Source organism: Salmo salar, chromosome ssa10 (assembly GCF_905237065.1).
Source record: "Salmo salar chromosome ssa10, Ssal_v3.1, whole genome shotgun sequence".
In the NCBI taxonomy this organism is placed as follows: Eukaryota; Metazoa; Chordata; class Actinopteri; order Salmoniformes; family Salmonidae; genus Salmo; species Salmo salar.
In genome coordinates, this window is record NC_059451.1 from 48,401,467 (window position 1) to 48,415,549 (window position 14,083).

Consider the following 14,083-nt stretch of genomic DNA (forward strand, 5'->3'; position numbering starts at 1 on the left):
TTCCGTGTTTAGCTTTATGCCTTACAGGACTGTCTATCGTCGTTGTGTTTTTGTATACGTGTTTGTTTTTGGTTTCCCTTCTTTGTCCTTAATAAAGAAGATGAGTGTACATATACCCGCTGCGTATTGGTCTCAACCCTACGACAACCGTGACAGAACCTCCCACCAAAAACGGACCAAGCAGCGGAGGATGGAGCAGCAGCAGTACTCAGTAGAATCGTAGACATGGGAGGAAATTCTGGACGGGGCTGGACCTTGGCACCAGGCTGGGGAATACCGCCGCCCACTGGGGGAGATAGAGGCAGCCAAGACGGAGCAGCGCCGATATGAGGCCTTGTACGCGCCGATGGGGAAGCACGAGAGGCACCCCCAATATTTTTTTTTGGGGGGGGGGCGCACGGGTAGTTTGGCTGGGCCAAGGGTGAGCCCTAAGCCAGCTCTCCGTGCTTATTACGGGAAGCATTTGGAGCGGAGAGAGCTGGAGTATGCTGTAGTGCGCACGATCTCGCCCATGCGCAAGCACAGTCCGGTGAGAGCGATCCCAGCCCCTCGCAAGTGCCGTGCTAGAGTAGGCATCCAGCCTGGAAGGAGGATGCCTGCACAGCGCATCTGGCCACCAGTGCGCCTGTAGGTCCATGCTACCCTACGCCTGCTCTACGCACGGCAACCATCAGGCCTCTGCACAGCCCAGTTCGCCCTGTACCAGCATTCTGCTCGTGCAGGGCTGCTATTACCATTCAGCCAGGACGGGTTGTGCAAGAGTTGCGCTCCAGACCTCCATTGCTTACGCATGGCCCGATGTATCCAGTTCCTGCTTCTCGTGCTGGCCCTGAGGTGCGAATCCCTAGTCTGGCACGTCCAGTACCCACACCACGCACCAGGCCTCCAGCGCGTCAGCCCAGTCCAACTCGGCCTGTTCCTGCTCCCCGCACTAGCCCTGAGGTGCGTGTCTCCAGGCCGGTACCTCCACTACCAGCCCCACGCATCAGGCTTCCAGTGCGTCAGCCCAGTCCAACTCGGCCTGTTCCGGCTCCCCGCACTAGCCCTGAGGTGCGTGTCTCCAGGCTGGTACCTCCACTACCAGCCCCACGCATCAGGCTTCCAGTGCGTCAGCCCAGTCTCGAGCTTCTGAAGACAGTGCCCCGTCCAGAGTGTCCAACAACAGTGCCCCGTCCAGAGTGTCCAACGACAGTGCCCCGTCCAGAGTGTCCGACGACAGTACCCCGTCCAGAGTGTCCGACGACAGTGCCCCATCTAGAGTATCCGGCAACAGTACCCCGTCCAGAGTGTCCAACGACAGTACCCCGTCCAGAGTATCCGGCGACAGTACCCCGTCCAGAGTGTCCGACGACAGTACCCCGTCCAGAGTATCCGGCGACAGTACCCCGTCCAGAGTATCCGGCAACAGTACCCCGTCCAGAGTATCCGGCAACAGTGTGCAGTCCGGAACCGAGTGAGATGGCCTACAGGCCGGAACGAGTGAGACGGCCTACAGTTCTGAACCGAGTGAGACGGCCTACAGTCCGGAACCGAGTGAGACGGCCTACAGTCCGGAACCGAGTGAATCTGCCTACAGTCCGGAACCGAGTGAGTCTGCATACAGTCCGGAACCGAGTGAGTCTGCCTACAGTCCGGAACCGAGTGAGACGGCCTACAGTCTAGAGCTCCCAGAGGCGCTCTACAGTCCTGAGCCTTCAGTTTCGCTCTACAGCCCGAGGTCTCCAGCGACGCATCATAGCCTTGAGCATTCAGCGGGGGTGGACAGGTTGGGTGGGGGAAGTAGACCTGAGCCTGAGCCACCTCCAATATAGGTGGGTTGGGGAGGGGGGGTGTAGCACGGGAACCGTCGGTGATGGTAGCCACCCTCCCTTCCCTCCCTTTAGTTTGGGGGGATTTATTTTGTAGATGTTTTTTTTTTTGTGAGGTGCATCCGGGGTCTGCACCTTTGGGGGGGGGGTACTGTCACGTTCTGACCAGTAAAGGGGTCTATTTGTTATTGTAGTTTGGTCAGGACGTGGCAGAGGGTATTTGTTTTCATGGTTTTGTGTATGTGTTTAGATAGAGGGATATTTTGTATAGAGTGTTTCTGGGGTTTATTGGTGTAAGTGTCGATGTAGAGGGGGGTAGTTGATTTAGGTGGTTTGGGGTGTGTGTGTATTGTAGAGGGGTATTTGATTTATGTGTTCCGGGGTGTTGGGTATGTTCTTGTGTTTGTTTTCTAAGGGGCTGTTCTAGTTTTGTATTGCTGTGTTGGCCTGGTATGACTCTCAATCAGGAACAGCTGTACATCGTTGTTGCTGATTGAGAGTCATACTTAGGGAGCCTGTTTTCACCTGTCACTTTGTGGGAGGTTATTTCCGTGTTTAGCTTTATGCCTTACAGGACTGTCTATCGTCGTTGTGTTTTTGTATATGTGTTTGTTTTTGGTTTCCCTTCTTTGTCCTAATAAAAGAAAATGAGTGTACATATACCCGCTGCGTATTGGTCTCAACCCTACGACAACCGTGACAGGACCAGACAGGACTGGCAAAAAGTGCTCTTCACTGACAAGTCGCAGTTTTGTCTCACCAGGGGTGATGGTCAGATTCACGTTTATAGTTGAAGGAATGAGCGTTACACCGAGGCCTGTATTCTGGAGCGGGATCGATTTGGAGGTGGAGGGTCCGTCATGGTCTGGGGCTGTGTGGCACAGCATCATCGAACTGAGCTTGTTGTCATTGCAGGCAATCTCAACGCTGTGCGTTACAGGGAAGACATCCTCATCCCTCATGTGGTACCCTTCCTGCAGGCTCATCCTGACATGATCCTCCAGCATGACAATGCCACCAGCCATACTGCTCGTTCTGCGTGTGATTTCCTGCAAGACAGGAATGTCAGTGTTCTGCCATGGCCAGCAAAGAGCCCGGATCTCAATCCCATTGAGCACATCTGGGACCTGTTGGATCGGAAGGTGAGGGCTAGGGCCATTCCCCCCAAAAATGTCCGGGAACTTGCAGGTGCCTTGGTGGAAGAGTGGGGTAACATCTCACAGCAAGAACTGGCAAATCTGGTGCAGTCCATAAGGAGGAGATGCACTGCAGTACTTAATGCAGCTGGTGGCCACACCAGATACTGACTGTTGATTTTGACCCCACCTTTGTTCAGGGACACACAATTCCATTTCTGTTTATCACATGTTTGTGGAACTTGTTCAGGTTATATCTCAATTGTTGAATCTTGTTATGTTCATACAAATATTTACACATGTTAAGTTCGCTGAAAATAAACTCAGTTGGCAGTGAGAGGACGTTTAGATCTCACTCATCAAAGGTCAGGTCTGTCTTCTGTTGTGTTCAAAGACAGAATGCTACTTTTGAAATGAAAGTGAATATTTTCACTTGGAGCAGCAGAGGAAAGCGCTCAGCGTTTGAGTGATATTTCAGTTGTGCTGTAGTTGTGTGTGTGAGTAATGGTCCGCATGCATTGAGTTTATTTGAAAGCGAGGGAATGTAGGGGTGAACTCAGCGGAACGCGGCTCAAATTCCCTGGCACGGTTTGAAGGTGATGTCAGTTCTTGCAGAAGTCATGGGAGAAAAAAGACCTAAATCACAGTGAGAAAGAGAGAGTAGAGAGATACACTAAGTGTATAAAAGATTAGGAACACCTGCTCTTTCAATGACATAGACTGACCAGATGAATCCAGGCGCACCGGTTTGAGTCAAGAACTGCATAGCTGCTTGGTTTTTCCACGCTCAACAGTTTCCTGTGTGTATCAAGAATGGTCCACCACCTAAAGGACATCCACCCGACTTGACACAACTGTGGGAAGCATTGGAGTAAATGTGGGCCAGCATCCCTGTGGAACGCTTTTGACACCTTATAGAGTCCATGACCTGACGAATTGAGGATGTTCTGAGGGCAAAAGGTTTGATTAAATTAAACAATTTCCTCAGCAATCTGCACACAATACCCCATAATGACAAAGCGAAAACAGGTTTTTAGAAAAATGTTGCAAATTTATTAAAAACAGAACTACCTTATTTACATAAGTATTCAGACCCTTTGCTATGAGACTCAAAAGTGAGCTCAGGTGCATCCTGTTTCCATTGAACATCCTTGAGATGTTTCTACAATTTGTTTAGAGTCCACCTATGGTAAATTCAATTGATTGGGCATGATTTGGAAAGGCACACACCTGTCTATATAAGGTCCCACAGTTGACAGTGCATGTCAGAACAATAACCAAGCCATGAGGTCGAAGGAATTGAACCCGATGGTCACTCTGACAAAGCTCTAGAGTTCCTTTGTGAAGATGGGAGAACGTTCCAGAAGGACAACCATCTCTGCAGCACTCCACCAATTAGGCCTTTAACAGGACAACGACCCTAAGCACACAGCCAAGACAATGCAGGAGTGGCTTCGATACAAGTCTCTGAGCCCGGACTTGAACCCGATCAAACATCTCCGGTGAGACCTGAAAATAGCTGTGCAGCAGCGCTCCCCATCCAACCGCTACCTAAATACAGGTGTGCCAAGCTTGTAGCGTCATACCCAAGAAGACTCGAGGCTGTAACCACTGCCAAAAGTGATTCAACAAAGTACCGAGTAAAGGGTCTGAATGCTTATGTAAATGTCATTTTTATTTTTTATAAATTTGATAAAAATTCAAAAAATATATATATATCTTTGTCATTATGGGGAATTGTGTGTAGATTGATGAGGAAAAAATACAATTTAATCAATTTTATAATATGGTTGTAACATAACAAAATGTGTAAAAAGTAAATGGGTCTGAATACTTTATGAAGGCACTTTATATATAGAGAGAGGGAGGGAGGGAGGGAAAGAGATAGAGACTGGGGGGAGAGGGGGAGGGAGGGAATGATACAAGAGCAAAGGTCCGGTCACACAAAGTTTGGACACACCTACTCATTCAAGGATTTTTCTTTATTTTTACCACATGAAAACTATGAAATAACACATATGGAATCATGTAGTAACCAAAATTTGTTAAACAAGTCTTAATATATTTTATATTTGAGATTCTTCAAAGTAGCCACCTTTTGCCTTGATGACAGCTTTGCACACTCTTGGCATTCTCTCAACCAACTTCACCTGGAATGGTTTTCCAGCAGTCTTGAAGGAGTTCCCATATATGCTGAGCACTTGTTGGCTGCTTTTCCTTCACTCTGCGGTCCAACTCTACCCAAGCCATCTCAATTGGGTTGAGGTCGGGGGATTGTGGAGGCCAGGTCATCTAATGTAGCACTCCATCACTCTCCTTGGTCAATATCCCTTACACAGCCTGGAGGTGTTTTGCGTCATTGTCCTGGAAAAACAAATGATAGTCCCACTATCATTTGCAAACCAGATGGGATGGCGTATCGCTGCAGAATGCTATGTTAGTTATGCTGGTAAAGTGTGCCTTGAATTCTAAATAAATATTTGACAGTGTCAACAGCAAAGTAACACCACACCATCACACCTCCTCTATGCTTCACGGTGGGAACCACACATGCGTAGATCATCCGTTCACCTACTCTGCGTCTTACAAAGACACGGCAGTTGGAACCAAAAATCGCAAATTTGGACTCATCAGACCAAAGGACAGATTTCCACAGGTCTAATGTCCATTGCTCGCGTTTCTTGGCCCAAGCAAGTCTCTTCTTCTTATTGGTGTCCTTTAGTAGTTGTTTCTTTACAGCAATTCGACCATGAAGGCCTGATTAACACAGTCTCCTCTGAACAGTTGATGTTGAGATGTGTCTGTTATTTGAACTCTCTGAAGAATTTATTTGTGCTGCAATCTGAAGTGCAGTTAATTGACGATTTTTGAGGCTGGTAAATCTAATGAACTTATCCTCTTCAGCAGAGGTAACTCTGGGTCTTACTTTCCTGTGGCAGTCCTCATAATATGGACTTGGTCTGTTACCAAATAGGACTATCTTCTGTATACCACCCCTACCTTGTCACAACCAGTGGTGTAAAAAGTACCACATTTTCATACTTTAAAAAAGTAAAGATAAAAGTAAAGATATGTTAAAAAAGTAAAAGTAAAACTGCCTTAAAAGAAAATAACTCAAGTAAAAGTGAAAGTGACCCAGTAAAATACTACTTGAGTAAAAGTCTAAAAGTATTTGGTTTTAAATGTACTTAATAATAAGTATCAAAAGTAAAAGTATAAATCATTTAACATTTCTTATATTAAGCAAACCAGACAACACGGTTTTCTTGTTTTTTTAAATGTACAGATAGCCAGGGGTACAGTTCAACAGTCAGACAAAATTCACAAACTAAGTATTTGTGTTTAGTGAGTCTGCTAGATCAGAGGCAGTAGGGATGACCAGGGATGTTCTCTTGATCAAATCAAATGTATTTATATAGCCCTTCTTACATCAGCTGATATCTCAAAGTGCTGTACAGAAACTCAGCCTAAAACCCCAAACAGCAAGCAATGCAGGTGTAGAAGCACGGTGGCTAGGACAAACTCCCTAGAAAGGCCAAAACCTAGGAAGAAACCTAGAGAGGAACCAGGCTATGATGGGTGGCCAGTCCTCTTCTGGCTGTGACGGGTGGAGATTATAACAGAACATGGCCAAGATGTTCAAATGTTCATAAATAACCAGCATGGTCAAATAATAATAATCACAGTAGTTGTCGAGGGTGCAACAAGTCAGCACCTCAAGAGTAAATGTCAGTTGGCTTTTCATAGCCGATCATTGAGAGTATCTCTACCGCTCCTGCTGTCTCTAGAAAGTTGAAAACAGCAGGTCTGGGACAGGTAGCACGTCCGGGGAACAGGTCAGGGTTCCATAGCCGCAAGCAGAACAGTTGAAACTGGAGCAGCAGCACGGCCAGGTGGACTGGGGACAGCAAGGAGTCATCATGCCAGGTAGTCCTGAGGCATGGTCCTAGGGCTCAGGTCCTCCGAGAGAAAGAAAGAAAGAAAGAAAGAAAGAAAGAAAGAAAGAAAGAAAGAAAGAGAGAAAAAGAGAATTAAACTACTGCAGCATAAATACTGGAGGCTGAGACAGGAGGGGCCAGGAGACACTGTGGCCCCATCCGATGATACCCCCGGACAAGGCTAAACAGGCAGGATATAACCCCATCCACTTTGCCAAAGCACAGCCCCCCTCACCACTATAGGGATACCTTCAACCACCAACTTACCATCCTGAGACAAGGCCGAGTATAGCCCACAAAGATCTCCGCCACGGCACAACCCAAGGGGGGGCGCCAACCCAGACAGGAAGACCACGTCAGTGACTCAACCCACTCAAGTGACGCACCGCTCCTAGGGACGGCATGGAAGAGCACCAGTTAGCCAGTGACTCAGCCCCTGTAATAGGCAGAGAATCCCAGTGGAGAGAGGGGAACCGGCCAGGCAGAGACAGCAAGGGCGGTTCGTTGCTCCAGAGCCTTTCCGTTCACCTTCACACTCCTGGGCCAGACTACACTCAGTCATAGGACCTACTGAAGAGATGAGTCTTCAGTAAAGACTAAAAGGTTGAGACCGAGTCTGCGTCTCTCACATGGGTAGGCAGACCATTCCATAAAAATGGAGCTCTATAGGAGAAAGCCCTGCCTCCAGCTGTTTGCTTAGAAATTCTAGGGACAATTAGGAGGCCTGCGTCTTGTGACCGTAGCGTACGTGTAGGTATGTACGGCAGGACCAAATCGGAAAGACAGGTAGGAGCAAGCGCATGTAATGCTTTGTAGGTTAGCAGTAAAACCTTGAAATCAGCCCTTGCCTTAACAGGAAGCCAGTGTAGAGAGGCTAGCAATGGTGGGTGGGGGTGTATGCCTTATGATTAACGAGACGTGGTGTGATCATAACAACATACAGGAACTCAAGTAATTTTGCTCACCTGACTTAGAATTCCTCACAATCAAATGCCGACCGCATTATCTACCAAGAGAATTCTCGTCAATTATAATCACAGTCGTGTATATCCCCCCCCCAAGCAGACACATCGACGGCCCTGAAAGAACTTCATTGGACTCTATGTAAACTGGAAACCACATATCCTGAGGCTGCATTTATTGTAGCCGGGGATTTTAACAAGGCTAATCTGAAAACAAGGCTCCCAAAATTCTATCAGCATATCGGTTGTGCTACCAGGGCGGGCAAAACCCTAGACCACTGTTATTCTAACTTCCGCGACGCATATAAGGTCCTCCCCCGCCCTCCCTTCGGAAAAGCTGACTACGACTCCATTTTGTTGCTCCCAGCCTATAGACAGAAGCTAAAACAGGAAGCTCCTGCCCTCAGGTCTGTTCAACGCTGGTCCGACCAATCGGATTCCACGCTTCAAGATTGCTTCGATCACGTGGACTGGGATATGTTCCGCATTGCTGCGAACAACAACATTGACGAATACGCTGACTCGGTGTGTGAGTTCATTAACAAGTGCATCGGTGATGTCGTACCAACAGCATCTATTAAAACATTCCCCAACCAGAAACCGTGGATTGATGGCAGCATTCGCACAAAACTGAATGCGCGAACCACTGCTTTTAATCAGGGCAAAGTGACCGGAAACATGACCGAATACAAACAGTGTAGCTATTCCCTCCGCAAGGCAATCAAACAAGCTAAGCGTCAGTACAGAGACAAAGTGGAGTTGCAATTCAGACACGAGGGGTATGTGGCAGGGTCTACAGTCAATCATGGACTACAAAAGAAAAATCAGCCCCGTTGCGGATCACGATGCCTTGCTCCCAGACAGACTAAACAACTTTTTTGCTCGCTTTGAGGACAATACAGTGCCACTAACACGGCCCGCTACCAAAACCTGCGGGCTCTCCTTCACTGCAGCCAACGTGAGTAAAACATTTAAACGTGTTAACCCTCGCAGGCCCAGACGACATCCCCGGCCGCGTCCTCAGAGCATGCGCAGACCAGCTGGCTGGTGTGTTTACAGACATATTCAATCAATCCTTATCCTAGTCTGTTTTCCCCACATGCTTCAAGAACGCCACCATTGTTCCTGTTCCCAAGAAAGCTAAGGTAACTGAGCTAAATGACTACCGCCCTGTAGCACTCACTTCCGTCATCATGAAGTGCTTTGAGAGACTAGTCAAGGACCATATCACCTCCACCCTACCTGACACCCTAGACCCACTCCAATTTGCTTACCGACCCAATAGGTCCACAGACGACGCAATCGCCATCACACTGCACACTGCCCTAACCCATCTGGACAAGAGGAATACCTATGTAAGAATGCTGTTCATCGATTACAGCTCAGCATTTAACACCATAGTACCCTCCAAACTCGTCATTAAGCTCGAGACCCTGGGTCTCGACCCCGCCCTGTGCAACTGGGTCCTGGACTTCCTGACGGGCCGCCCCCAGGTGGTGAGGGTAGGTAACAACATCACCACCCCGCTGATCCTCAACACTGGGTCCCCACAAGGGTGCGTTCTCAGCCCTCTCCTGTACTCCCTGTTCACCCACGACTGCGTGGCCATGCACGCATCCAACTCAATCATCAAGTTTGCAGACGACACTACAGTGGTAGGCTTGATTACCAACAACGACGAGACGGCCTACAGGGAGGAGGTGAGGGCCCTCGGAGTGTGGTGTCAGGAAAATAACCTCGCACTCAATGTCAACAAAACAAAAGAGATGATCGTGGACTTCAGGAAACAGCAGAGGGGGCAGCCCCCTATCTACATTGACGGGACAGTAGTGGAGAGGGTGGAGGGTTTTAAGTTCCTCGGTGTACACATCACGGACAAACTGAAATGGTCCACCCACACAGACAGCGTGGTGAAGAAGTCGCAGCAGCGCCTCTTCAACCTCAAGAGGCTGAAGAAATTTGGCTTGTCACCAAAAACACTCACAAACTTTTACAGATGCACAATCGAGAGCATCCTGTCGGGCTGTATCACCGCCTGGTACGGCAGCTGCTCCGCCCATAACCGGAAGGCTCTCCAGAGGGTAGTGAGGTCTGCACAACGCATCACCGGGTGCAAACTACCTGCCCTCCAGGACACCTACACCACCCGATGTCACAGGAAGGCCAAAAAGATCATCAAGGACAGCAACCACCCGAGCCACTGCCTGTTCACCCCGCTAACATCCAGAAGGCGAGGTCAGTACAGGTGCATCAAAGCTGGAACCGAGAGACTGAAAAACAGCTTCTATCTCAAGGCCATCTGTAACACGGGTCGTCTAGAGGAGACCAAGGCGCAGTGTGTAGAGTGCTCATTATATATATTTTAATGAAAAAACGAACACTAGACAAAAATAACAAAATGACAGCCAACAGTTCCGTCAGGTTAACATACTAAACAGAAAGCAACTATCCACAAAACCAAAGGGAAAAACGGGCTGCCTAAGTATGGCTTCCAATCAGAGACAACGATAGACAGCTGCCTCTGATTGGAAACCATACCAAAACATAGAAACCAAAAACATAGAATGCCCACCCACCTATCACACCCTGACCTAACTAAACAGAGAAAGCACAGCTCTCCTAGGTCAGAGCGTGACAGTACCCCCCCCCAAAGGTGCGGACTCCCGACCGCAAACTTGAACCTATTGGGGAGGGTCCGGGTGGGCATCTATAATTGGCGGCGGCTCTGGTTCCGGGCGTAGCACCCCCACCACCCGCTGATCCCCCTGATTCTGTGTCCGGAGGAACCAGACCCTGGATCATCGCCGGAGACTTTGGACCGCCAACCGCCGCTGAAGACTCTGGGCTGAAGGCCGCCGCTGAAGCATCTGGGCTGCAGACCGCCGTTGAAGACTCTGGGCTGCAGACCGCCGTTGAAGACTCTGGGCTGCAGACCGCCGTTGAAGACTCTGGGCTGCAGACCGCCGTCGAAGACTCTGGGCTGCAGACCGCCGTTGAAGACTCCGGGCTGCAGACCGTTGCTGGAGGCTCCGGACTGAAGAGCGTCGCTGGAGGCTCCGGACTGAAGAGCGTCGCTTTATCTGGGTAGCCGGAAAGTAGAGCATTGCAGTAGTCCAACCTAGAAGTAACAAAAGCAAGGAATAATTTTTCAGCATCATTTTTGGACACAAAGTTTCAGATTTTTGCAATGTTACGTCGATGGAAAAAAGCTGTCCTTGAAACAGTCTTGATATGTTCTTCAAAAGAGATCAGGGTCCAGAGTAACGCCGAGGTCCTTCACAGTTTTATTTGAGACGACTGTACAACCATCAAGATTAATTGTCAGATTCAACAGAAGATCTCGTTGTTTCTTGGGACCTAGAACAAGCATCTCTGTTTTGTCCGAGTTAAAAAGTAGAAAGTGCGTGAATATTTTGATTTATTTAACACTTTTTTGTTTACTACATGATTCCATATGTGCTATTTCATAGTTTTGATGTCTTCACTGTTATTCTACAATGTAGAAAATATTAAAAATAAAGAAAAACCCTGGAATGATTAGGTGTGTCCAAACTTTTGACTGGTACTGTACATTTATATATCGGTTACAGTATCACCAAGCCTCATAACACATTGAAATACCTTGACTTTGAGTCATCTTGACATTGAGTAAGAACAGCAGTTCCTCTGCAGTCTTTAAAGGATCCATGGTATGCACGCAATCCTATATATTTCTATTTGACTAAAGTGGGAGAGACACAGATATGGCTGGGCAACATCCATAGTGGAGATTGTTGAGTTCAGAGTTTGGTTTCTAACTTCAAAGCCCGGCCCTGTCAAAGCCCACACACTTCTTTGGATTGCATGTGACTGTAAATGTGTGTATGTGTGTGTGAAAATGTGTATATGTGTGTGTATGTTTATTTATGAAAGGCACGCCTTCTCTGCTTGAATCGCCAATGCATGTATCACAACCCTGTCAACTGCACGGCAGGTATGTACAGTATGTCTGTGTGTATGTGTGAGTGTATGTGAGTGTGTGTGTGTGTATGTGAGTGTGTGTGCATGCTTCTTAAATGTTGTGTGTGTTTGTTTACACATGTGCACCTTGTTAAGCACCAATCAGCAGCAATGCAGGACAGTCTTTAGGGGAACTCACAGTCACTGGGTTCTTATTTGGGCTAAAGGTCCCATCAGATCCAGCTGCCCCATATTAACGTGTGCCCCACTTCACTAGTGACACAGTCCCTGCCCATAACACCCCGCCTCTGGGGTTACTGTGGCAACGCAACAAGTAAAACATGGGAGGTGTCCCAGTCGGTCCTACAGCCCAGCAGCCCTCTTTCTTAATCTCTCTGTCTCTCTCTCTCTCTCTCTCTCTCTCTCTCTCTCTGTCTCTCTCTCTCTCTCTCTGTCTCTCTCTGTCTCTCTGTCTCTCTCTCTGTCCCTCTCTCTCTCTCTCTCTCTCTCTGTCTCTCTCTCTCTCTCTGTCTCTCTCTCTCTCTCTCTGTCTGTCTGTCTCTCTCTCTCTCTCTCTCTCTCTCTCTCTCTGTCTCTCTCTCTCTGTCTCTCTCTCTGTCTCTCTCTCTGTCTCTCTCTCTCTCTGTCTCTCTCTCTCTTTCTCTCTCTCTGTCTCTCTCTCTCTCTCTGTCTCTCTGTCTCTCTCTCTCTCTCTCTCTCTCTCTCTCTCTCTCTCTCTCTCTCTGTCTCTCTCAATTCAAAGGCTTTATTGCCATGGGAAACATATGTTTACTTTGCTAAAGCAAGTGAAATAAATAATGAACAAAAGTGAAATAAACAATAAAAAATTAACAGTAAACATTACACTCACAAAAGTTACACAGTCATATTATGGCTATATACATTGTTGTAATGATGTGCAAACAGTTAAATTACAAAAGGGAAAATAAATAAACATAAATATGGGTTGTATTTACAATGGTTTTTGTTCTTCACTGGTTGCCATTTTCTTGTGGCAACAGGTCACAAATCTTGCTGCTGTGATGGCACACTGTGGTATTTCACTAATAGGGAGTTTATCAAAATTGGATTTGTTTTTGAATTCTTTGTGGGTCTGTGTAATCTGAGAGAAATATGTGTCTCTAATATGGTCATACATTTGGCAGGAGAGTAGGGAGTGCAGCTCAGTTTCCACCTCATTTTGTGGGCAGTTTGCACATAGCCTTCTTCTCTTGAGAGCCAGGTCTGCCTATGGCGGCCTCTCTCAATAGCAAGGCTATGCTCACTGAGTCAGTCAGTCAGTCAGTCAGTCAGTCCATCTTTATGTTATATGTGAACATAAAAGGGGCATTCCTTTCCAATCTGGCAACCATCTTGTTAATCTCTGTCTTTCCTCATGCTGGATCCTCTAAGGCAGGAATCCTCAGTCTTGTCATGCCACACTCCCAGTTCCAGTCTCAGAGTGGAGAAGCAGGACTCTAACTGACGGCTGTTTGTGTTACAGGCCTTGAGTGGACGGATAGCCAGAGGGATAAGAGATGTAATGTATACATTAACCCTGAGTGTCTACTCGAGCATAGAATGTTTATCTTTATTTAACTAGGCAAGTCAGTTAAGAACAAATTCTTATTTACAATGACAGCCAACCGGGGAACAGTGGGTTAACTGCATTGTTCAGGGACAGAACAAAATATTCTTACCTTGTCAGCTTAGGGATTCGATCCAGCACCCTTTCGGTTACTGGCCCGACACTCAAACCATTAGGCTACCTGCCAGCCCAGCACACAGGGGGCATTCTATCGTACCGTGTGTTCTGGGCTCAGAAAGAGTATTTAGGCCTAGGCCAGGTTTTCCTGGTCAAGTCAGGTGGTCAGGGTTCATGTTGGGCATTTTCATATCTTTCCACTCAGGAGGTCAGTTCATATCAATGAGGATGGTCACATTGTGTTTGACTGGAGACGTTTGGGTGGTCAGTTTATGGTCAGATTATCTTCATGTTGGTCATGTTCTCCTGGCCAACACCTTGTCAACTGTTTCTGTCCCCCAGATGATCGTGTGAATGTGTTCAAATCGCTGCACATTCACACACATACAGTATGTATGATGTCATCTAGACCAAGTGTGTGCGTGTGTTTTGGGTGTATGTGAGCCCTTTTCATAGTGCCTAGGGAGAGAGTGTAAATACGTCAGTATTTATAGCAACCATGCGTTCCCTAAGCCTCACAGTGTGGAGGTGTAGAAACTATATGGAAGAGAGTGTGTGGTAAAGCAGGGAGGCAACTGGGAAGTGGACCCAGTGG

At 47.6% G+C, this 14,083-nt stretch overlaps 1 protein-coding gene across 2 annotated transcripts in view; it reads left to right on the plus strand.

Moving 5' to 3' along the window:
- hmcn1 (hemicentin 1) overlaps positions 1–14,083 on the plus strand; it is a 240,393-nt gene that overhangs the window by 98,073 nt on the left and 128,237 nt on the right. The window lies entirely within an intron of this gene.